General features: G+C 39.1%; 1 protein-coding gene across 1 annotated transcript in view; it reads left to right on the forward strand.

Annotated features, from left to right (window-relative positions):
• The window catches only part of LOC143887598 (Methylthiotransferase), a 50,261-nt gene that overhangs the window by 18,819 nt on the left and 5,368 nt on the right, over window positions 1-26,074 (forward strand). The window lies entirely within an intron of this gene.

A 26,074-nucleotide genomic window follows, 5' to 3' on the forward strand; every position in this document is an offset into this window, starting at 1 on the left:
CAGCATGATACCCAGGTAAAATTAATACATAAAAGAACAAACATCTCAGTAAAGACTGTCTTCTGGTCCCTATAACAGCCAAAGTAATCTCTCTCTAAAAGATAGAAGATGGACCAATTTTTACATATAGATTACACTGCATAGTGCCCGTTTCTGAGGAGAGGACATATTTTGGAGGATGGTAGCTATATGTTTATAGCGTTTTTTGGCAGAAGTATCTTCAATTTAGAGCTCTTCTAGGATAGCCACAAATTCTGCTTTATGCACAGGTTAGGGATTATGGACTAATTTGAATGAACTATGTCTACACACTAATGGTGGACATAAACTATGTCACAAATGTCGTTCTCGGGAATTTCTCGGCAAGGGAAAATCTCGGGATATATTAATTTTTATTATTTTTTTTCGGGTTTATAACGGGAAATAAACGGTAAAATTTAAATTATAAAAAATATTAAATTTAAGAAAAATATATAAAATAAAAATATCGTAAAAATATCGGGATATTATCGGGATATTTTATGATAAAAATGAAAATATCGCTATATTTTTAAAATCTCGGGATTAGTTTGGAATTTTGTCGTTTGATCAAAATCTCGCGATAAAAATGCTATATTTTGAAAATACCAGAGATATTTGTGACATAGGACATAACATTCTAACATTTTTCCAAAGGGAGATGATTTTTTTTCAAAGCCCACAAAAGCCAAATGATTAACTTGGTAAATTACATAATTTTGAATTATAATAAGACTTTCAACTTTTGCCACAAAGGAAAAGTCTACATTCTGTGCCTCTTGGAAAAGGGAAAGAAGAGAAGAACGGCTACGATTTTGGCTTTCTTGGGAGAGAGAGAGAGAGAGAGAGAGAGAGAGAGAGAGAGAGAGAGAGAGAGAGAGAGAGAGAGAGGTGATTTTTCCTTGGGTTCTCTAACTTGGAAAAGGAGGACGGCGGCGAATCTCGTATATACGAGAGGTAAGAGAAAGATTTGTATTCTCTTGTGTGAAGTCAGAAAGGGATTTTGTTGAGGGTTGCAAGGGAATGATTTGGGAATCGATCGAGTGTTGGATCGATTGAGGAGCCTATTGTAATCTTTGTAACTTCTTGATTAGTAGAATATTTTCTCTTGGATTGCCCGTGCAAGTAGGTCTTTGTGCCGAGAGTAAAACGAGTGTGTTCTTTATGGGTTGCAATTGTGGTTTGTTTTATCTTGCTTTTGATCATGGATTTTGATTGGACCTTTATCCGTCGATTTTTTACACTATTAATTTCAAAGAAAGAAACAAACAAACCCATGTGGACAAAATTCAATCGAATAGAAATATGCTGACTCCTACCTCAAAGGTTAAAGAACGAGTCTATGTACTATAAATTTCAAAGAAGAAAAAGAAACCCAGAAGGAGAAAATTCAATCAAATAGTAATAATCTCAGTTTACGCTTCACATGTCAAAGAAAGAAAACCATATGGAGAAAAGATCAAATCAAACAACAAAAAACTCAGTTCCTTGCTTGAGTCTCTTCTTTCAATGCTATTGAGGGTGGCTGGATAAAAGAGGCCTCTTCTCTCATTGCTGTTGAAGTTGATTTGGTGAAATTTGAGGAAAATATGTTGGTGAAGGAGATTGAGGTTCGAAAGAAAACAGAGGACTAAAGGAAGGAGTTCAAAGATTTGCGTTTGTGTTATTTATCTAGTGGTGGGAAGAGTGAGGGAAGTCGAATTTGATTGCATAGAAAGAAACTACAAATTAGGAAAGAAACTATAAATTCGAAAGGAAAATGATATCACCATTACCGTATTTTGATGATCGAACTTCTGACTTTGTTAAAAAGTATGGTATGGCCCTCACCATAGGATGATCCAAACCGTCCATTAGATGGGCCACAGCCTAAGTAGGTTGTGCCCCAAAAATCATTTCCATCGGTTGATCATAACCATCCGATCTATAGCGGGATTGAATATTAGAGGGTAGGTCCTAACCCTCTATAGATCGGAGGGTTAGGGTCAACCTATGGAAATGATTTTTGGGGCAGAACCTATTTAGGCTGTGGCCCATCTAATGGACGGTTTGGATCATCCTATGGTGCGGGCCATACTGTACTTTTTTTAATGAAGTGAGGAATGCGATCATCAAAATACGGTAGTGTTGATATCATTTCCCATTAGGAAAGAAACTATAAATTAGGAAAGAGAGAGACGTATAAAAGCACGTTGGAGAAAGGAATTGTGACAGGGGCTTTATTTATGAAGCGAGAAAAGAATGAAAAGCGGCGTTAGATTAAGAAGGGTTTATGAAGTGACAAGTAGATCTTGAAAAGCTTTCATATGTTAGGAGAAAATACTAGTGGGGACCACTCGTTCGATGATCCAAACTGTTCACCTATTGTGCCCCAAGAATAAATGGGCTATGACCCAACTACGCAAGAATCCAGCAGATTATTCATCCAAAACCCTTGATTTGTTCCCATTAAATGGATGGTTAGAAAATAAAGAGCAATGGGTCACAAGTCTTCACAAGTCATAGAGCTAGGATAGTTGGATGGACTATGTTGCTAAAGAATGGCTGATCCATAGTGGGGCCTTGCATATGAATGTTTTGGATCACCGAGTTATGTGGGGCCCACAATTAATTTTGTGCTTTTGCTAGCTATTGTATTTATCAAGAAGAGCCAAAAGGAGAAGTCAGGAATTAACAGTTCAGATTGATTCTTTTGTGAATTTTAGATTATGCGCAGGTTAGGGATTATGGACTGATTTGATTAAACTATGTCTACATACTAATGGTGGACATAACATTCCAACAATTTTCCAAAGGGAGATGATTTTTTCACCCCCTCTGTAGGGAAAAGTGTTAAAGTCGGAAAGTGATTTGACGTCGAAAAGTGTTAAAGTCGGCCCACAATTCACGTAAAAGGGGGGTGTACCATCCATTGGGTGGGGGGTGAAAAAATCATCTCCCTTTTCCAAAATTCTATTTTTGTTAGGTAGTTAAGCTGGGATTGAACCTGTGTAGACAGTTTACCTGCGTACAATGTAGGTAGGACCTAAGACACTCTGATGAACAAAATTATTAATCACTCCGACACTGAAAATAAGATCCAAAAGGGTGGCCCAGTGCACGAGGCTCCCGCCATTGCGGGGTCTGGGGAGGGCTAGATGTACATAGACTTACCCCTGAAAATAAGATCCAAAAAAGGACAAAAAATTACTCGAAATATCAATTGACACTCCTAGTCCATGTAAAGGAATTGATAACCACCCTCTTTGAGCTTCATGAGCTTATTCAAGATGATTAGAGTGGGAATGGGTATCTTAAGATGCATTTTTCTTTCTTTTAATTAATCTGATCATGGTTTGCCTAACTCACCTCCTTGCCTACTCAAAAAAGGATAAGAAAACATGGTCCTATCCCATTTTAGGGTACAAAACATTGATCAACTCTTGCATAGAAAAAACGCCTTCTAAATCTAAGCACTTCTTTTGATTTTAAAAGATGCATTAATTCTTGATGAACCTATCACATAGAAATATCGACAAGGCTGGTTAGTAGTGGCCAACAGATCAACGGACCTGATCATTATGTGGCAGGCCACATTGTCTGTCACTCCCCAAGACTCTCGGAACACGTGGCAGGTGCCACACACGTGCTAGGGCGAGCCTCGCATGCGTGCGAGGCCAAATCTCGAAACCGAATCACGTTAGATCAGATATCAATGGTACAGAATATAAATCAATACCAAAGCAAAACTAAATAACCAAACTGATCCATATATGTATATATATACATCTGGAGTCTAACAAAAGTACACATATACAAGATCGAAAGAAAATACTAATCTTACCTGACCAACTACGGAACTCCTAGATAACTGGGTCTGCACTGAATCGATCTCTCTCTGGGCTCAGTCACTGAGTCTGAAAAATGCTGTTTAATCCACATCAGTTCCACAGAACGGGCAAGTAAATAAAGCACAAATATAGCATGTCCAATACAAGTTTGAAAATAACAGTTATCAAATATTTTAAATCATATCTATCGCTGGGCATGGCTAAACATATATACAGAACATACTATCAAATCCATGATATATAGCTATAGCTCACACAAAAATGCTCATGAAACAGAAGGTAATAAACTATCGTTGCGGATCACGCGGGTACAAAGCAGATACATGTATACATGGTCAATTATTTTTTCCTACCTCCATTGACAAGAGGGCCAACAGATTTATATCCCATTGGCGGGCTTACTGATATTGTTCAACTTTTCATGAGCCAGATATGAGCAACACCGAGTGTTGACTTCGTAATCTAAAATTCTTACATACCCTGGAGTTTCAAAGCACATCTCAAATCATAATATATAGAACCAAAAGCATGGAAGACAATGCAAGTTTTTACATAGATAATCTTTTCATGTCTCACATGTAGGGATAATGCTATTAGTGTGCTGAATTACTCACCTTCAAATACTTTAGTTTTTCCTTTATTTTTCATTCTTTCCCTTAGCTCTGTGCTCTGCACCCCTACATAATAGGGCTTATGCAATCAATAGATATTTAAATACTGTACACAATACATATACAAACTTGAGGAGGGAATTCATTTCCCCTTTTCTCTTACAAACAGAGGAGATGGAGAAGTGAATAGTGAGAGTTAGGACCTTTTGTCCCTCATGATCACAATTTATATTTACGAGTGATTTAGATAGAAAAGACTTAAATACCCCTAATACAATACTCAACACTCCCGTTCAAGCTGGAGTATGTATATCATACATTCCCAAATTGTTAAATAAATCGCTCAATCTAGCCCTGCTCAATGGTTTTGTAAACATGTCCGCTATTTGATCATTTGACCCTGTAAACACAGTGCAAATCTCTCCTTCTTGGATTCGATGACGGATAAAGTGACAATCCACCTCTATATGTTTCTTCCGCTCATGAAAGACTGGATTCATGGCTATATTAATGGAGGACTTGTTGTCACAGTGGAGCGACGCGAGAGAAGAGTAGGGTAGCCCAATCTCAGACATGAATGACCTCAACCAGATCAACTCGCAACCTGTATAAGCCATGGCTCTGTACTCAGCTTCCGCACTCGACCTTGATACAACTTCTTGTTTCTTGCTTTTCCAAGACACTAAATTCCCTCCAACAAAGGTACAATAGCCATTTGTAGACCTCCTGTCTGTTGGAGATCCTGCCCAGTCGGCATCCGAATATCCCTCAATCCTCATGTGATTATGTTTTCTGAAGAGAAGTCCTTTGCCTGGAGCTTTCTTCAGATATTCTGAATGACTGCTGACCAATGAGATGTTCGTGGTGCACTCGTATACTGACTAACCAAGCCAACTACATAAGCGATATTCGGACGAGTGACGGTGAGGTAGATCAACCTCCCAACTGCATAAGTGATATCCGGACATGTATCTGCCTGGATCCTTTACTAACTCCCCCTGATCAGGTGAAAGCTTGACATTTGGGTCCATAGAAGTCTCCGCAAGCTTTGCTCCCAGAAGACCTGTCTCCTCCAATGCATACTTTCTTTGTGATAGAGATAGTCCTCCACGTGAATATGCTACCTCTATCCCAAGAATGTACCGCAGATGACCAAGATCCTTAGCGCATAATTCCTTTTGAAGGAAGTCCTTCAGCTTTTGTATATCTCCACTGTCACTCCCTGTAATGATGATATCATCTACATAAACGATCAGGAAGATCCTCCCATCTTTGCCCTGAGAGCTGAACACTGAGTGGTCTACTACACACTGTTTCATTCCAAATCGTATCACTGCCTCACTAAATCTCCCAAACCAAGCATGAGGAGATTGCTTAGGACCATATATTACCTTTTGTAACTTGCAGACAACATTCCTCATCTCCCCCTGAGCAACGACATTGCTCCATATATACCTCATACTGTAGATCAGCATGCAAGAAGGCATTCTTGACATCCAACTGGTAAAGAGGCCACGACCTGTTGACTGCAAGGGATATCAAAACTCTGATAGAAGGAATCTTGATCACAGAAGAGAATGTGTCCGTGTAATCAATGGCATATGTCTGTGTATACCCCTTTGCAACCAATCGAGCCTTCAGTCTTTCTACCGTTCCATCTGGTAGATATTTCACTATAAATACCCACTTAGATCCAACCACTTGTGCCCTTGGTGGAAGAGGGACCAACTGCCATATGTGATTCTCCTTCAGAGCCCCCATTTTTGCGTCCATAGCTGCTCGCCAACCTGGATTAGCCAAAGCCTTGACAACAGCGTGAGGAATAGAAACAGAAGATAGGGATGACAAAAAAGAACTGTAAGGAGACATACGAGCATAAGAAACCATATCAGAGATAGGATGATGAGTGGTACGAGATCGTGTGCGAGATGCAATTGGATCTGCATCAGGAGAATCACTTACCTTAGGAGCAGGAGGTGGTCCAGCGAGCTGTAAGGCGGGGGGAAGGGGGGGGGGGGGGGCTGGAGGACATGAAGCGGCATCTTGACAGGCAAGTTGCTGACGACGGTGAGAATAAACCTGCAGAGGTTTGGGTTGTATTAACAGATGATGAAATCGATACTGAGACAGGTAATGGGACAGTTAATGGCAACAGAACCTCAGGGTCAGAAACTGATGTAGAAATCGGTTCATTAAAATAAGGCTTATCCTTAAAGAATGAAATACTGGCAGGCACATAAGCACGACGAAGCTGAGGACTATAACATATGTAGCCCTTATGAGTGCAGGAATAGCCGAGAAAAACACATTTAGTCGCTCGAGCGTCCAACTTATCTAATCCTAGAGTGAGATCGTGAACAAAACACGTGCAACCGAACACTCTGGGAAGTAAGGGAAATGGATTTCCAGAGGGATGCAAGACGAAGAAAGACGACCGATTGTCGAGAACGGATGATGGAAGACGGTTCGCCAGAAAACAGGTTGTGAGAGTGGCTTCAGCCCAATATGATTTAGGAATATGCATCTGATACAGAAGAGTCCTGGCTATATCCACAAGATAGCGAATTTTCCTCTCTGCAAGACCATTTGGCTGAGAGGTATGGGCACACTACGACTGATGAATAATACCATGACTAGATAAAAACTCTTGAAAACTATTAGAAATAGAAAATATTCATGCGCATTATCTGTGCGCAAGCATTTAATAGAACAAGATTACTGATTAGATATTTCAACATAAAAAAAGCAAAATTTATCAAAAACTTCAGAACGATCTTTTATTACATATAACCAAGTCATCCTTGAATAATCTTCCACAAAAATAATGAAATACCGACCACCAAATATAGGAGGATCCCTACATGGACCCCACACTTCAGAATGAACTAGCTCAAATGGACGTAGGACACGACTAACTGAACGATACTTGTAGGAAACACGATGTTGTTTTCCATACTGACAAGACTCACACTGAAACTGGCTAACCGGACCAGACACAAATGAAGAATATTGCATACGATCAGCTGGAGGGTGACCAAGATGGTAGTGCCATATGTAAGAATCAACCGAAGTACTCAGCGCAATAGGTGCAGTATCATCGCCATGGTAGTAGAGTCCATCCACTTCATGACCTGAGCCAATCCTCCTCCCAGTCGCTAGATCCTGAAAAGAGCAATAAGATGGAAAGAATGTCACCGAACAGTTAAGACGACGAGTAAGTTGGCTAACAGAAAGAAGATTGCAGGGAAACTAGGAACACACAAAACAGACGAAAGAGATAAATGGGAACTAACAAATGTGTCCCCTACGTCAGAAATAGGGCACTTTGCCCCATTAGCCAAAGTAACTAATGTCGAAGAGGAATTAGGCTTAAAGGGGCTAAGTAAGCTACTGTTACCAGTCATGTGATGAGAAGCTCCAGAGTCAATGAGCCATGTACTGGAATGACTCAGAGAGCAAGGTGGGGTGCTACCTTCTTTCGCAAGAGTTGCAGTTGGTTGTTTCCCTTTTTCCTGTACGCGTAGAAGAGCCTCATATTCAGTGTGGGAGACCACCAAGGTGTCAAAAGAAGCAGTAGGAAACTCTGAGGGAGTCCCTGAAACATGATGAGCAGCGCGAGAGGGTCGCAACTCTGGATGTAAATCATAACAGAAATCAACGGTATGACCCTTTATATCACAATGGGAACAATAACGGGCTCCACAACCACTAGCCTCCCCCTGAATCACGACCAGTAACTCTGCGACCCCGACCACAACGACGACCCCGTGTGCCTTTACTGTAATTAGACTGAACAGTCAAGGCAGATTGCTCACCAATAGAATCACCATAAGCATCAACACGTAACGCTCGTTGAACACGAAAGAAGACCTCATCCATGTTCGGTAAAGTACCAAGACCTAAGATCTGCTGACGAAGAGGGAAAAACTCACGTCCCAGGCCATCCAAAAAACTAGTAACATGCAGCTCATTTTTCTGTTTCGCTAACACGGCAAGATCGGTGGATGGAGGATGATAGATGTCCAGCTGCTCACATAGACCAACGAAATCAGAATAGTACTCAGAAACAGATCTCTCGCCCTGCTTCACACTGAAGAAATCAATGTAAAAATCACAGATCCGAGTGAGATTATTAGTCCCCGAATAGAGAGTCTCTGCATGTAACCAAACTGCACGAGATGTATCCAGAAACAACATATGAGTAGCAATCTTGGGCTTCACTCTGACATAAGAGGGACTGAAGAAGAGCATCCTCCTGACTCCACTTGTTGTAGGAGGATTCCTTAGGGTTGGTGGATCCGATGTAATAAAATTCAACTTGCCCTGCCCATGGAGATAAAGCTGAACAGATCCACTCCATGCAGGATAGTTTGACCCATCAAGCTTGATGGACGTCATAGAGGTCACATGAAACGAACCAGAGATGATGACGATGTGGGAGGCACATCCATTTCGAAGAGCTACAAGGAATCGCAATGGCAAGGATCTTTGAATCCGCGGCAATAGCCCAAGCAACACTGGCCACCAACCACCACTCACAAAACTCCACTCAACGAACCAAGAATCACATAAACCAGCCAACAACTACTAGGCACATCCAATCACTACCAATACCAGCCACAATAACCCGAATAAATTCGCGTTGATCCACCAACACAAACGCAACCAACCATAATCATCCGTACACATTTAACAATCATCAGTGCACGTTGATCACCAAAATCACTACCATCCGCAAAAACCACAACAACAAACCATCACCAATCACACCAAATCAACAATAAGTACCACCACCAACTGATCCTCATCAAATAAAAAACAAAACACCAAGAAACAACCTCCACCGATGCTGTATCATAATCGAACATACGGTTCCAAGATATAAATAAGCACCGACACCATGAGCAAACATTATTATCATAAGAAAAACACTAAACAATTCCCTTGAACCAACTACAAGATGAAAATCATCAACAAAAGGTTGTCTAGAACATGAATGGTATGTGATGGAAGTTTAGAGTTAGGGTCTGTAAGTTTAGAGGATTGTGAATAATGAAATAATATGGGTGGATGGGTTGTGGCAACGATCAGCTGCAAGGAATGGGTGCGATTAGGGTTTAGATTGAGTCCTTATAATGAAATAATATGGGCTGAGGGGTGGCGACAAAGATCTCAGATGCAAAGAGGGTGTGGCGGCAAGAATCAGATGCAAGGGAAGGGATCACGGCAATGGTCAGAAGTAAGGGGAAGGGGTGGCGACAGTAAGGAGATGTGTACTGATGAGAGGGGGTTTAGGTTTAGAGTTAGGTTTAGGTTTAGGAGATGTACTGATGGATTAGGTCATACGATTAGGGTTAGGTTTTGTGTACCTTCAAACTTTGAATCTTCGATCAACCTTGCTCTGATACCATGTTATTTCTACATGGTATTTAGAGAGAACAGAGTAGATGGAGAAGTGAATACGTGAGAGTTAGGGCCTTTTGTCCCCCACGATCACAATTTATATTTATGAGTGATTTACATAGAAAAAGACTTTAAAGACCCCTAATACAATACTCAACAAAGTTTAACAATGGGATTCGCTTTAGGGTTTACTCAGGGGTAAGAGTTAGATTCTGGCATGACAAGTGTGTTACAGTATATGCCCTGAAAAGCCAGTAGAATGACATTTATTAATCAATAAAGATTTATTTCATGACATAAATAGGTATTATATTAATGAATATGTGTGATGTGCTTATTTTATGACACATGTTCGTCCTTAGGTAGCATAGTAGAAATGCCATGCTCAAAGGATTCACAGATCCAAGGGAGCAAGGAGATATGGCATCTCGATTCTATGCAAGCCTTAATAGTTCCTAGTTAGGAAAGAGACTAGACATCTCTTTCTGTATACAACTAGCACCAGTCGTGCCTACATGCACGTGTCGTGAGGTGGCTTATCTCGGTCATCTGGGTAGTGGACCCTAAGCAAGAAGAGTGGGTCCGATGATTGGATCGCGCAACTGAACCAGATCAAATAAAGAACAACTTGTGGACAAGAGAGTATAAAGTTGTTCTTCCAGACAGGACCCTTCACATGTACTTAGACCTGAGGGATCTTATTGGTCTGTCGGCTCGTTCTAAGGTCTTAGTCTATCTCATAGTGATTCTAGTTTAGAGCATTCAGATAGAGTTATATTCTAGAGCAAACACTCGAGAGCAATAGTGATACTCAACAAGGGATTCTTCGCCCTAAAATTTAGGGATTGACATCTACAATTTTGTCAGAGCGGTACGCCTATTAAATAGCCTGGCCAGGCGGACTTGATAAAAGGTTTATATGAATGTTTTATAAATATTGAAATATTTTTCAAAGGATTTTACAAATGCATTACACTGCTTGACCAAAATGGTATACCAAAAGGGGGCCAAGGGGGTAAGAGATATCCACCCCCCGTATGACTCAACTCATTAGATGTAGTCAAGAAGAAAAAACTTGCACATACAAGACATGATTAGGGTAAGATGATCTGACAGTCATCTTCAGGTTAGTTTTGATGGAGGCTACTAACCTAATGCGAGTGTAGTTTAACTACAAGAGAAAGATCACAATGGGGCCTACCATAGGGTTCTGCAGGATCGACTGTCGGATTCCTTCGACGATCTCACTTATAACTCGAATGACCCGATAACATCCAAATGGATCATGGTTCCGCATTTTATGTAATTGCACGACGGATACGATTCATTAGATCAATGTGGATATTAATTAAGTAAAGAGTGTTGATGCCCGAAGGATAGATACACTGCAATGCTTAGAGGCCAAAATCAAATCGGAAATCATAATCATAATATGATGGATTAGATGAATCCACTCATATTCAACAAAGTTGTTGTTGATGAGCATATGATGCCCATTGGAGAAATCATGTTATTTCTCTTGGTTTATGTGTTTGAGGGGCACATAAATGAGATAAACAATGGGCAATACCATTATAGATAAAAAACCCAGATCTAATTGTTATATGTCATGATAAAATCTAAATGGTTAGTTTTGCTTATTTTATGCCTCATTTCCTTTGCATTAGATATGACATCCTTCAATCCATTAGCTAGGATCTTTGAAGACTACAAACTTACTAGTCCAAACTATGTGGACTGGAAGAGGAACTTAACCCTAAGGCTCATAGCAGCAAAAGTTTATTGACTACTGAGGCACCTGAGTTGCCTGGCCCCGATGCTCCCCAGGATGTCAGGGACAGAGCCACAAATTGGCATGAAGATAATGAACTGGCTAAGTGCTATCTCCTTTGGTTGATGTCGAATGTGTTGCAACATGTCAGAATGGCTTTGTGCAACGATATTATGTCCAATCTTAGGGAGATGTTTGGAGAACAAAATCGCAGTGCCAGACAAATAGCCATTAAGGGCCTGGTTTCCACTAAAATGGTGGAAAGAACCCCAGTTAGAGGTCACATATTGAAGATGATGGGCTATCTAAATGAGCTTGAAGTTTTAGGAGCCATGTTAGATGGAGAGTCGTAAGTCGACATGGTGTTAGCATCCCTACCACCATCATTCGATGACTTCCTCATGAATTACCCCATGAACAAATTGTCAATGACGTTGGCAGAGTTGTTGAATCATCTTCAATCTACTAAGGATTTTCAGAAAGAGAATAAGGAATCCACTTTCTTAGTTAAATCTAATTTAGTATCAACTCACAAACCGAAAGGCAAGGGAAAAAGAAAGGGTAAAAGCCAGGGTTCTAAGAAAAATATTTCCTAAGTCAAGAACAAGAAGACTTTAAAAAGAAGTCAACAAAATCCAATGATGCATGCTTCCACTGTGGAAACGTTGCTCACTGGAAGCGCAATTGCAGCGATTACTTAGCAACTAAACAGAGCAGCAAGATCTCTCAAGGTATGTTGCAAATCTTTGTTGCAGAAACCAATTTGATTGGTCCTGCTTATTTCTGGTGTGTGGATACTGGTGCGACCTCATATGTATGCAACTTTTTGCAGGGGTTCAGGAAAAGCAGAAGGTTAGCTGAGGGCGAACTCTACCTACAGGTTGGAATGGATGCAACAGTTGCAGTTCAAGCTGTGGGTGATCTACTATTAGCATTTTCAGGAGGATATTTATGTTTAAATAATGGTCTTTATGTACCTTCCATTAGAAGGAACTTGATTTCAGTTTCTAAACTTTTGATTGATGGTTATTCAACAATTTTTAATAAAAGTAGTGTTTTTATCAAACACGAAAATTCCTTGTTTACAAAAGGTACATTAGTTGATGGATTATTTATATTAAATGCCTTAGAAAATGCAAGTAACATTGAGGATATTCATATTCAAAATATTCCAAACCTCAAAAGGGCAAGGAATACTTCTAATCCCTCACATCTATGGATGGCATCTTCGATTAGGCCATATTAACCTAGATAGGATTACAAGATTGGTAAGAGACAGTCCATTGGATTCTATCCAAGTGGAACCTTTTCCAACTTGTAAACCATGTCTTCAAGGTAAAATGACCAAAATTCCCTTTAGGGGCAAGAGTAGAAGATTCCAAGATTTGTTGGAGATTATACATTGCGATGTATGTGGACCCATTTCTCATCCGGCAAGAGGAGGGCTGATATACTTCGTGACTTTTACGGATGACCATTCAAGGTACAAATATTTGTACATTATGCGACATTAGTCTGAGACATTTGAAAAGTTCAAAGAGTTCAAGAATGAAGTAGAAAATCAATTAAACAAAGGAATAAAGACTCTTCGCTTTGATAGAGGTGGAGAGTAAAAATAGAATTATCTCTCAATGGATCCCACCTGCAACACCAAAATTAAATGGTGTTTCAGAACGTAGAAATAGGACTTTGTTAGACATGGTCCGGTTTATGATGAGTTTTGCAGAAACACCTCTGTTTCTATAGGGATATGCTCTAGAAACGACGCTCTATGTCTTAAACTGTGTCCCAACTAAATCAGTACCATCTAGTTCATATGAGATATGGATTGGCAGGAAACCCTCATTAAATCTTATGAGGATATGGGGGTGTCCCGCATATGTTAAAAAGATAAGTGCTGAAAAGTTGGAGACAAGAACCGAAAGGTGTATTTTCATTGGATATCCAAAGGAAACAAAGGGTTATATATATTCTATAACCCAAGCGAGCAAAACTGTTTTGTAAGCAAGAATGCAGTATTTTTGGAAGAAGAGTTCACGCAAAATACTGTAAAAGGGGATAGGATTTCCTTGGAAGAGCAACATGAGATTCCAATGGAGAAAGGGAAAGACACTGAGTAAGAACCCACAATACCTCTACAAACACTCTGTCGTAATAATAGGGTGATCAAACAACACGATAGACTTGTCTACTTGGGTGAGACATAATATGATCTCAGATAAAAATGATAATGATCCCCTCAACTACAAAGAAGGGATGTCAAACATCGATGCGGGAAAATGGATGGAAGCTATGAAATCCGAAATGGACTCAATGTACACTAACGGGGTTTGGACTTTAGTTGATCCACCAGAGGGCATTAAGCCCATTGGATGGAAATGGATCTTCAAGAGGAAGAAAGGCCCTGACGGTAAGGTAGAGACCTACAAAGCACGGTTAGTGGTGAAGGAATACAGTCAAAAGGTTAGAATTGCCTATGAGGAAACCTTCTCACTGGTAGCCATGTTAAAGTCTATTAGGATTATATTAGCTATCTCAACACACTATGACTATGAGATTTGGCAGATGGATGTCAAAACCGCTTTCTTGAATGGAAACATTCAAGAGGATATTTATTGCTTTGTTTGGTTGCTCATTTTGGGGGGGTTGTAGGAGCTTCAAATGCTTGAGATCTTTCAAAGATCTCCCCAAAGCATGTTTGGTTGTCATTTAGACCTTTGACCACCAGACAACTTCTAGACATCATTATTGATTTTTATCCTAGGTGCGGCCTACGTGGCAGAGATTTTCCCCCCCATAATCTTCGATGTCCCCCCCCCCCCCCATAATCTTCTCCCCAAATTTCACCATTTTGTTGGAATTTGAGGAGATCTCAAGAAGTTCTTGTCTTATTCCTTTTTTCTCCCGTTCTCTCTCTTCCACCCTTCATTTTGGTAATGGCACCCTAGATCTTCCACTAATCTTCTCACGGATTGCCGCGTACCCAAACACCACTGTAGCAATCTTTCTCATTTCTTCTTCCAATCTTCCTTGCTTGTCTTCTCTCCTTTGACCACTTCTACTAATCTCCCACTGAACTTCAAGCAACCAAACAGAGCATATATGATATAGCCAGAAGGTTTTGATGTTGCCGGAGAAGGAAGTCAAAAAGTGTGCAAGTTGCAAAGATCCATTTATGGATTAAAGCAAGCATCCCGCAGTTGGAATCTTCGTTTTGATCAAGTAGTCAAAGAGTTTGGCTATACTCAAAACGTAGATGATGCTTGTGTTTGCAAAAAGGTCAATGGGAGTGCTGTGACTTTATTGTTTTGTGTGTAGATGGCATTCTACTCATTGGGAATGATGTTGGAATGCTATCTAAAATGAAAGTATGACTTTCTAACACCTTTGCTATGAAGGATTTGGGTGAAGCGTCTTATATTCTAAGCCTGAAATTGTTTAGGGACAGTAGGAATATGACACTTGGACTATCACAGGAAGCTTACATCGATAAGATATTGGCTAAGTATAATATGGTGGATTCTAAGAGAGGGTTAATACCCTTTAGGTATGGAATCAAACACTCTAAGAAGATGTCTCCTTAGACATCTGTAGAGAAGGAAAAAATGAACAGGGTTCCCTACGCCTTGGCAGTGGAAAGCTTGATGTATGCCATCTTATGCACAAGGCCAGATATTTGTTTCTCTATAAGCGTAGTTAGTAGATATCAATCAAACAAAGGTCTAGAGCATTGGACGACAGTCAAGCATATTTTTAGGTACCTTAGAAGAACTAAATATTACTGTTTAGTATATGGAGGAGACGAATAAGTCGTTTCTGATTATACTGATGCGGATTTTCAGTCAGCTGTTGACGACATGAAATCCTCATCAGGATTTGTCTTCACCTTAGCTAATGGAGCAGTTTCATGGAGGTGTTGCAAGCAAGACACCACGACAGACTCCACGACTGAGGCAGAATACATTGCTGCGAGTGATGCGGTGAAGGAGGCGGTATGGCTGCTAAAGTTTATAAACAAATTTGGAGTTGTACCCTCTGTTTAGAGACCTATTACATTGTATTGTGATAACTGGGTGATCGCTCAAGCAAAGGAAACAAGGTCTCACCAGAAGTCAAAGCACGTCCTTCAAAAATATCATGTGATACGAGAGATTATCAACAGAGGGAATGTGTCCATATCCTTTGACCAAGACCCTTCGTCAAAAGGTTTTTGACAAGCATCTGGAGGGAATGGTCTAAGATACATGCATGACTGGCTTTGAGGCAAGTGGGAGATTGTTAGAGTATATGCCCTGAAAAGCCAATAGAATGACATTTATTAATCAATAAAGATTTATTTCATGACATAAATGGGTATTATATTAATGAATGTGTTTGATGTGCTTATTTTATGACACATGTTCGTCCTTAAGTAGCATAGTAGAAATGTCAGGCTCAAGGGATTCACAGATCCGAGGGAGCAAGGAGATATGACATCTCAGTTCTATGCAAGCCTTAGTAGTTCCTAGCTGGGAAAGAGACTGGAGATCTCTTTCTGCATACAAGTGGCACTAGTCTTGCCTACATTCACGTGTCTTGAGGTGACTTATCTCGGTCATCTGGGTAGTGGACCCGAAGCAAGAAGAGTGGGTGCGACTATTGGATAGCGCAACCGAACCGGATCAAATAAAGAACTACTTGTGGACAAGAAAGAATAAAGTTCTTCTAGAAAGGACCCTTCACATGTCCTTAGACCCGAGGGATCTTATTGGTCTGTTGACCTGTTCTAGGGTCTTAGTCTATTTCATTGTGATTCTAGTTTAGAGTCACATTCTGATAGAGCTATATCCTAAAGCAAACCCTCGAGACCAATAGTGATATTCAACAAGGGATTCTTCGCGCTAAAATTTAGGGATTGACATCTATAATTTTGTTAGAGCGGTATGCCTATTAAATAGCCTGGCCAGGCGGACTTGATAAAAGGTTTATTAGAATGTTTTATGAAACATTGAAATATTTTTTTCAAAGGATTTTACAAATGCATTTGGAGGCTGAACACCGCTTGACGAAAATGGTATATCAAGAGTGGGCCAAGGGGGTTAAGAGATGTCCATCCCCGGTTGACTCAACTCATTAGATGTAGTTAAGAAGAAAGGACTTGAACATACAAGATTTGATTAGGGGTAAGATGATCTGACGGTCATTTTCAGGGTTACGTCTCGATGGAGGCCATTGACCTAATGCGAGTGTAGTTTAACTACAAGAGCGAGATTGCAGTGGAGCCCACCATAGGGTTCTGCTGGATCAGCCGTCGGATCCCTACGACGATCTCACTCAAAACTCGAATTACCCGATAACATCCAAACGTATCAGGGTTCCGCATTTTATGTAATTGCACGGACGGATACGATTCATTAGATCAATGTGGATATTAATTAAATATATATATATATATATATATATATATATTTGTTAATAGTTAACAAGAGACAATGATAGAATTTTTTGATGATAAATGGGAGCCGAAATAACTCCCATTGGATGTGAGTTAGTAATTAATTAATTGGATAATTAATTATTAATTAAATATTCATTTATTATACATTATTAATATGACTAAGAATATGTATAATAAAGTGAAATCCAAATGAGGATTATTATTACCAAACCTGTTTTGCAAAAGTTGCGGAATTGGAACGGAATTGGGAATTGGGATAGGAGTACACATTTGGATAAGCTTGGTGGGGGCTCACCACATGCCAAAGATCAAACCAAACTCTCATTATTATTTAAGAGAGAGGGCTGGACGAATTTGGAGATATTCCATCTCCAAAATTCGTCAGCCACTTCTCCTCTCCTTGGAAAATCGTTTTCCACACACTCTCTTCATCTTCTCCAATTGTTAGAATTTCACTCCATATTTTCAAAGAGAAAGGATTCCAATTCAATTCTCTGATCTTTATATCAAAGGTATAGACCTGTAGACACCCCATTTTGACCGTGCCCTAATCTTTCCAAATTTGTGCAAAACCCCATCAAATGATTGAATTAGGGTCTCAAAATTCACCCTAAGCTAGGTTAGGGTCCCAGCTAGGTCCCTGCAAAATTTTGTCGAAATCCGAGCACGTTTGCCTAGCGAACGAGCCGAGAGAGTGTCGTAGTACAAATACAGAAGGGGGGTGAGTTTATCCTGGAATGGTGCGACCTAAATCCGAATAAGACACGCAATTTCGCGTGTCAATCACAAATCCGTGCGCTTTATCAAATTGGAGTGCAGTTATCAATCTCTCGGATTACCTATAAATAGCATCATTAACCATAAATAAAGAAAAGGAGGAAGAGATTTTTCCCCAAAATTAGAGAGAAACTCTGAGAGAATTAAGAGAGAGAAAACGAATCTCGTTCAACAAACCCTAACTTTGGCCATTTTTCCGATCAAATCCACTAGATTCCGGTCACATTCTGGTCATCCTCCGGCCATCTCTTCTTCCTTGAACTACTTCATTTCTTGTTAGTTCTAATTTTCAGTTTCTTTTCAAGGCAAAACCCCTAGTTTCGGCCATTGAAACCCTAATTCCTTTCACTTTCTTCTCCGACTAAATTCTTGCTGGATTCCGGTTGGATTCCGGCCAGTCCTCGTTGACAGCAACTTTGAAACCTTAGATCCCCCATTTTCGTTCAACTTCGGCGAGGATCCGAGCTTCTCCGACAAGATTCCATAGCTCCAAGTGTTTTGTCATCAAAAGGATCTATTAGATCTCTGCAATTCGTCAAGAATTTTAATTTCTTATAGTTCAGAAGTTCAGGTAAGCCGTATTTCTTTAGTATTTTGTTCCATAGTATTTAGAAAAGTGTTTTGATATATTTAGATGCTCTATTGAGAATTTATTAATTTTGATGAAATAGTAATTGTGCAATTTTGTCCATTGAATTTTATAGTATCTATGTGAATATATATTATTTTTGATTTATTTTGATAAAAAAAAAGAGAATGAAGATTTTCCCCCAAAATTTGCACAGAGAGAGAGAGAAAGAAAATCGATCCTAACCTTATTCCTTTGTTCTTCTTCTCCGATTTTCTCTACAAGTTGATTCTTTTGATGTTTGATTTAATCATTCTATCTTGTTTTCTCATCTGTAAATCCTAAATTCATGTCTCTAAGCCCTAGATCTGAATTCACAAGTGAAAGATCATAGATCTTAGGTTTAGCTTTAGCGATTTTATAAATCTGGAGAGTAAGAATAGTTTTGTAATGTTAGTTAAGCCATGGAGTAAAAGGAGGAGCTGCAATTCCAATCTAAGCTTTTGTCACTCGTAAGACCAGAGATCTCATTGTTGCTAAGAAGTGGATCAAGGAGTAAAGAAGAGAAGTAAAAAGCAAATTTTAGAAGTAAGCATCATTAATTAATAATGTGTTCAAAAGGTTCTTTTAAAAAAAAAAAAAAAATTTCATGATAATAGGAATCTATTTTCTGTGTTGAACAATTCACTAGATCTCTTGTTTTCATGAATATTATAGTTTAGAGAAAAATATGATGCTATGATTTTATAATATCAAGAAAGAAATTGCATGTAATTTGATAATTATCTTAGAAATTCTCCTCAGTTTTTAGTAAATTCAAAAGATCTATGTATGCTTTAGCTTCATTCAAGATGCAAAGTCACAGTTTCGATCTGTTCATTATTTTGAATAATGTAATTTTTTTTTACCATTATAAATTGTGCTAAGGGAAAAATGCATTAGTTCTGAGTTATTTCAGAATTAAATTAGGGCCAATGTATGTATTGGAAGGGTGGTACTGGTCCAGTTAGATTATGAAGTCTGTACTGTATTGCATATGTAAAAGCAAAGTTATTGTCCCTGTTGTAATTTCTTCTTTTGTGTCTTATAGTTTTAAGAAGGAATTTTAGGGATGGGTAGTAAAATGAATTTCGCTTATAAGAAACTGGGGGAATAACTAGCAGTTCTTCTTCATATGCCATTTAAGGGCATATATGTGCTTTTTCATCTCTAAAGAATTATGAAGACCTGTTTCTTGGTTTTAATTTTGTAAATTGATCTTAGGAAAAGGAAATAACTTGCTATTATATATTTGAGCCTCTTTATGATCCTTATTTTTCATTTCATTTCTGGTTTTAGTTTTGTATTCAAAATTTTTGAAGGCCAAATCTTATAGTAGCTACAATTTTTTCTATGCACTGTTCTTATGGTAATCTCATCTCTTAGATATCAAATTTTCAAAATTCCTATTCCTTTTTGTGCATTTGATGTTGACTTTATCATGCTTTGTAATTGTGCTAAGTCAACTTGTCCCTTATCAAATTTTGATATGACTCTCAAAGAGCTCGTAGAAATCAAGAGGCAAAGAGAATGGAAATAATAATCAGGGCATAACAATGCTGATATGTGTTAGCCTCGAATAGAATCTTTGTTTCCTTTCTTTTAGGAAAGAACACATCATAGTCTGTTTCGCCTCACTAATTGATGAGAAATAATCTCAGCCCAAATTTTAATGTTCTTAGATGCGAAGCACACATTTTATTTTATTTTTTCTATGTTTTGCCATAACCCAGTCTAGCTATGTATGTATCAACAAGTGCAATCATTTTTAGTCCATTCCCCAAACTCTGGAAATGCATGAGATCATATTGCCTACTAATGCGAACCTGTACAAATTGATGACATAATGAAACCAGCAGTTTAATGCTTTGACATCATCATAATCGAATTGGATTTTAGTTACCATTGATTTCTCTATGTTTGAGTTTCAAAAATTTTAGTTCACACCTTGCTGTTGTAAAATTACCAAGCTGAGAGTCCACTTTCTTTATACGATACCCTCTTGATTGGTTGGTTATTTTCCCTTGTTCTACACCAGCTATTGAGTCACATGAATTGTCCATTATATTAAAACTCAATTCCAGTATGTCCAAAGAAACTTTTCTTAAATGGTGTTAGTTTCATGCAATCAGTTCAGAGGGATATTTTTTCTTGTGCTGATATCAGACCCCTGTTCTAGAAGTTATCATGATCATGATCAAATAATCCAAACCTTTGTCTTGTCTCTTCCTTTCTCTTGGTTGATATATGATTTTTTTTTTAGAATAAGTAGAGAAGCCTGACAAAATTGGTTGCATCATTTTTTCTAGAATTTGTTCATCAACTTCTTGCATCCCTTGGCTTTCTTTATCAACTGTTTCAACTTGCTAAGTCATGTTTCATTGCATATATCTGATAATGATTTTTGTGTCAAATGGCTTTCTTTGGGTCTGTTATTGTTGGGAATCATGAAAATAGTGTTGCATATATCAATGACTTGAGAGGATCATTCTTTTCTACATGCTTTGCTCGCTATTTAAAGGTAGAACCTGAACATCAGGGTGCTGTCAGAACTTGTGGCGTATTTTTTTTTAAGTAGCAGTTGCTTGAAGTAGTAAATTTTACAAAAATAATGCCTTTGCTTATAAGATCACAGATTTTAGGATTTGGTTTGTAAGTGTGAGGGTGAGGCATAAACTGTAGGTTTAATTTGCAAAAGTACATGAATAATTAGACACGCCATGTGTGAATGGTTTAAAATGTATATCACCTATAACTCTGTTCATCTCTCTGTTATGCCTTTTAACACGTAATGCAATGATTAGTAGAGCTGAATGGATGTTCTATATACATAAGTATTCTTAATCACAATTATAATTAAATCCTTTATAATTATTTTTGCTTCATTTGTATAGGGGATGAGGTTAACAAGGGCAGTATATATATATATATATATATATATATATATATATATATATATATATATATATATATATATATATATATATATATATATATATATTGTGATTTTGTTTATTTCATATCAGGAAAGTTGGAGTGTTCTGTTTTGAAGTACAAGGAGAATAAGATTAGGATGGTTTGACAACACCCTTATTTAATGATACTCACAATTAATCTCTACTTATTGATACTTATGCTATTATGTTTAGTAATTGTAAGCTCAACTTGTTATTACTATTGGTGTTTAGTAATTGTAAGCTCAACTTGTTGTTACTATTGGAACTATTGCCTGGAATTTTCTTTTCAAAAGTTGTGGTGGTGATTGATTGTTGTATTGGATAAAAAAACAATATAAGTTGGTGTATCTTTTAGAAACATAACTGTTGTGATATAATTGATTTGAGGTTTTTTTTTTATAGAAATATTGATGTTTTCATTACTATATTGTGATAATAGTGTTATCATGCTCCTTTATACTTGTTTGGTTTAGTGAGTAATTTACTTACAAGTTGTGTTATTTATAAGGTCAATGTTTGGATAGATGAATGGATTTTTATTGTTAAAAGGATTTTATTTCAAAATTGTACTATGGATAAATTGATATATGTTATTAATAGAATTGTCTCATTACCAGGGGCTATGAAGGCGTTAGCCTAAGCTCACCATGAGGGGACTTGCTCAGTCCAAGTAGCATTCCCCTCTTTTATTTAAGAGATTTGCCCAGTCTTTTGGAAGTGTACCATAAACATTAGGAGCCTTATCATTGCAAAGGCATTGAAAGAGTCATCTAGAGCCCATCATTTTAGAAGACAAGCTATGTCTCGGTAGAAAGTCAAATCATTTGGAGACAGGCTTTGTCTCATCAGTGAGTCAATCCATAGGAGACTATTCAAGTCTCACAAAGTTGCATCCCTAGGAGACTATCTCACTCTCATGCTAGAGCATTTCCCCCTCATTAGTCAGAGGCTAGCTTAGCCTTTTAGATACATGTCCTGATATATCATTGCAGGGGCGATGATAAGAATACTTGGAGCCCATCTTTGTGTTTAGGAGACTTGCCCAATCTCACTAGCACCCTTCTTCTCTCCTCTTCTTCAAGAAGACATGCTTTGTCTAGATAGCACCCTCTCATATAGTTATCAGTTCAGAAAGTCTTTCCATTAGCATTGGAGTCTATCCTTAGCTAAAGAGTCAGTCCTTCTTTCAGGAGTCTGTCCTATCATCATAGGGGTTAGGATTCCGTCCAACCTCTCATCAAGTCATGTGATTTTTCACTCCTACAAGGTATAGGATGCTGTCCAACCCTTGCAGAGTCATGATTCTGTCCAATTCCCCCGCAAAGCATATGATGCTGTCCAACCTTTGCGGGATATCAGGAGTTTGTCCTCCCCTTATGATGATAGGATTCTGTCCTCTTGTGTCAAAACAACAAAAACATTTCAAAAACCAAAAATCTTAAAAATCTTGAGTCATTCAGAGTAGTTAGGAGAATCTTTTCCGAACTACGTTGGCTTGATCCCTTTCCACAGGGTACGTAGTGCAGTTTGGGATCCACATCCCAAGTCCAGCCAAACCTTTAAAAATAAACTTGTCAAACCTTCCAAAAATTTAAAACTTCTTCAAAAGCCTTTTTCAAAAAGATCTTCCCATAGAGTTAGGAATCTGTCCTAGATATTTGGGGTGTTTTAGAGTTAGGAGTCTGTCCTGTTTGTATTGATATGGTGTGTCTTATCGTGTGAGTGTCCTTAGAGTTAGGAGGCCTCGAGTTGATCGGTTAGACATTTAGTCGAACTGATGGCTAGACTAGGAAGCATATAGTCAGCCCATGGTTTTCATTAGGTTGCACAACCTAGCTACACATAGGATGTAGGGCCCACCTGCATTAGCTTAAGGCTAATCAACTTGCATTAATTAAGGCATATAGAGAGTCCTAAAAATTACAATTCACTTTAACTTAAGTAAATCGTGCAAAAACTTTAAAAATCAGTCGAGTCTAGTGGATCGAGTTTAGGATAACGGTTCTAGATGATTAGGCATCGTAGTTTAGAATAGGTCATCGAACTACGTTGATTTTGATTCTTCCCGAGGCCGGGATACGTAAAGCAGCCAGGGTGGATGGCCATTCTGGTCCGAGTCAAGTATTGCATTAGAGTTTTAGGATTCGTCTTGTCGAGTCGTGTATATAATTGAATTGTGTTGTGTGTTTTGCTGTGTTTTCTTACTTTCATGTACAGACCCTATACCTTTAGCTGTAGCATGCTTGTGCTTGCACACCAGAACTTAGACTCCAATTAGGTACGACACTCATAATCTAGTTGTTCTTAGGTGACACTTATTTCATTTCTTTTATGTGTGCTTATTATTCATCTCCGAGACATGCATGATTAGGTAGACGTCTTCTTGGAGACATGTGTTCCCATTTCACATGACTTTCTCCCAAAACTCTTCAAAATCAATAAGTAAATGGCTTAAGAGACCAGGTGTTTGCACTTGGGCGGATGAGGTGCTCTTCGGACCTTCCAAATTCGTAACCAGGCACGAACCTTATTTTATATCTCTGGTTAGCCATTGCAACAGAGCATAGTATGGGATCCATGGCTCATTTCCTTGGATGACGACTCTTCTTTGTTTGAGGTACGTCTCCAATCTGAGCTAGTCCCCGAATCGAGAGGTATCTTACCTTATATCGCCACTCATGCTGTGAGAGGCACATTCTTTCTAGAGTTCCTTGGTAGAGTTCTCCATTCACGTGGATGATCTGTAGAGAGAGACTTCTCCCGTGGGGGCTCGTCCCCCGCCTCTCTCGGATCGGGGTCCACACCAGACCTTAAAGAAATGAATAAGTGTTATTCACATCCACGATCAACGGTGCAAAGAAAAGAATCCATCAGTTCAACTTGCGAGGTTTGCGGTGTTGAGAATGATCGCAACTGTTCGAGGAGTTGATCAAGCAGCGTGGATCGTTAATTTCTTCTTCAAAGAGGTATTTCTTTATGTTTAATTAACATAATTAACTAATCCAGACTCTAGGATATTGGGCAATAGCAAGATCGAAAAGAAAAATTTAAAGTTCTATGCGATTTTTACTCCGCTGCGCATAGCGATCTTGCCGGAAGGGGATAACCTTTCTTCAAAGTGGTGTGGTGAGGCTTCTTTTATATGCTTGCGTTTCGGATTATATGCTGCTTGGGGAAAATGGTATTGCTTGGAACTTTAATTTTCGTAGAATTTTTTTTCGATAGGGAGTTAGAGAGGATAGCTCAACTTCTGGAGATGCTAGAGTCGCAGTACTGCAGTACATAAGCTATTCGGTGGCGGACAAAAGGGATTGGATTTGGTGCACTTCAGGAGAGTTCAATGTCAAGTCATTATCTCCAGCTCACTACTTGCATGGGATCTCTGCAGGAGGCTAGAGTTTGGAGCATTCCTGCTCCCCCCAGGGTGTGTGCTTTTGATTGAATAGCGATCCTAGATAAGATTCTAACGGTAGATCATCTTAGAAGGCGGAATTTGTCGGTAGAGGATCATTGTGCATAGTGCATAGAGATCGGGGAGTCTGTGGACCGCCTCCTCTTACATTGCAAATTTGCTCGTTCCGTTTGGAGTAGGATCCTTCAGAGGTTTGGATTGGTTTGGGTTTTCCCCGCCAAGTTGGTGGACTTGGCCAACTGTTGGGATTTCTCCCATTGGTGTAAGAAAGGTAAGATCTAATGGAGTTTATATCTATTGGCTGTGATTTGGTCACTCTAGAACGAGAGAAATGCTAGAGTTTTTAAAGGTGTGAAGAAAAGCCCTCACTTCGTTTCCACCATGGTTGTCACATTAACTATCTCGTGGTTTAGAGCTCTCCCCGAATTTAGATTCAACTCGGCTTGTGATCTTTGGTTTGGTTGGAGGGAGGTGTGTTCTAGTAGTGAACGTGAAGAGTGTGGCGGCCACAATGGAGCCCTCCTCCTCTGGGGTGCCTTAAGCTTAACTTTGACGACTCTAGCTTAGGCAACTCCGGTCCGTCAAAGATTGGTGGCCTCCTTAGAGACTAGCTGGGGAATACGGTTTGGGCTTTCTCTGGCCCGATAGGAGTGGCGGGTTCTAACGAGGCCGAGATCTGAGCAGCCTTAAGGGTATCAGACTAGCTGAGTCTATTGACTTGGCAAAGGTGAGTGTGGAGGGTGATTCGCTTAATGTCATTTGGTGGTTGAAGGGTAATAAGCCCACCCCTTGGAAATTTTCCAGGTGGATTGACGAGATTAGGGATCGGTTGGGAGATTTGGAGGTAGGCTTTCACCATGTTAAGAGGTCCACTAACGCTGAGGCAGACAAGCTTGCTTGAGCTGGAGTGCGAAGGCAAGAGCTTGAGCTCTTTGATTTTTTGCCTCCTTAATGGCCGTGTTTGTAGCGATGCTTTTCTGATTTTCTCTGTATCTTGCCTTCTTGGTTGACCTTCTTGGTCAGATTTGCCTTGTATATTGTTCCTCTGCTTTTATTTATAATATAGTACCATTAAAAAAGAGGAAGTCCATTTATAGACCGGAACAATCCCCAATAGCCTAGTTCGAGAGATTTAGTCACTCAATCAAGTTGGTGGGGTATTTACAGAGCATATTTTGAAATCAAATACCTAGGGGAACTGTAACTTTCTTTGGGTAAAAACAGTCATCTTTCCAAAAAAAAAAAAAGTAG

The sequence above is a fragment of the Tasmannia lanceolata genome, unplaced genomic scaffold, assembly GCF_043159265.1.
Source record: "Tasmannia lanceolata isolate RefF3 unplaced genomic scaffold, GAP_Taslan_0.1 ptg000012l, whole genome shotgun sequence".
In the NCBI taxonomy this organism is placed as follows: Eukaryota; Viridiplantae; Streptophyta; class Magnoliopsida; order Canellales; family Winteraceae; genus Tasmannia; species Tasmannia lanceolata.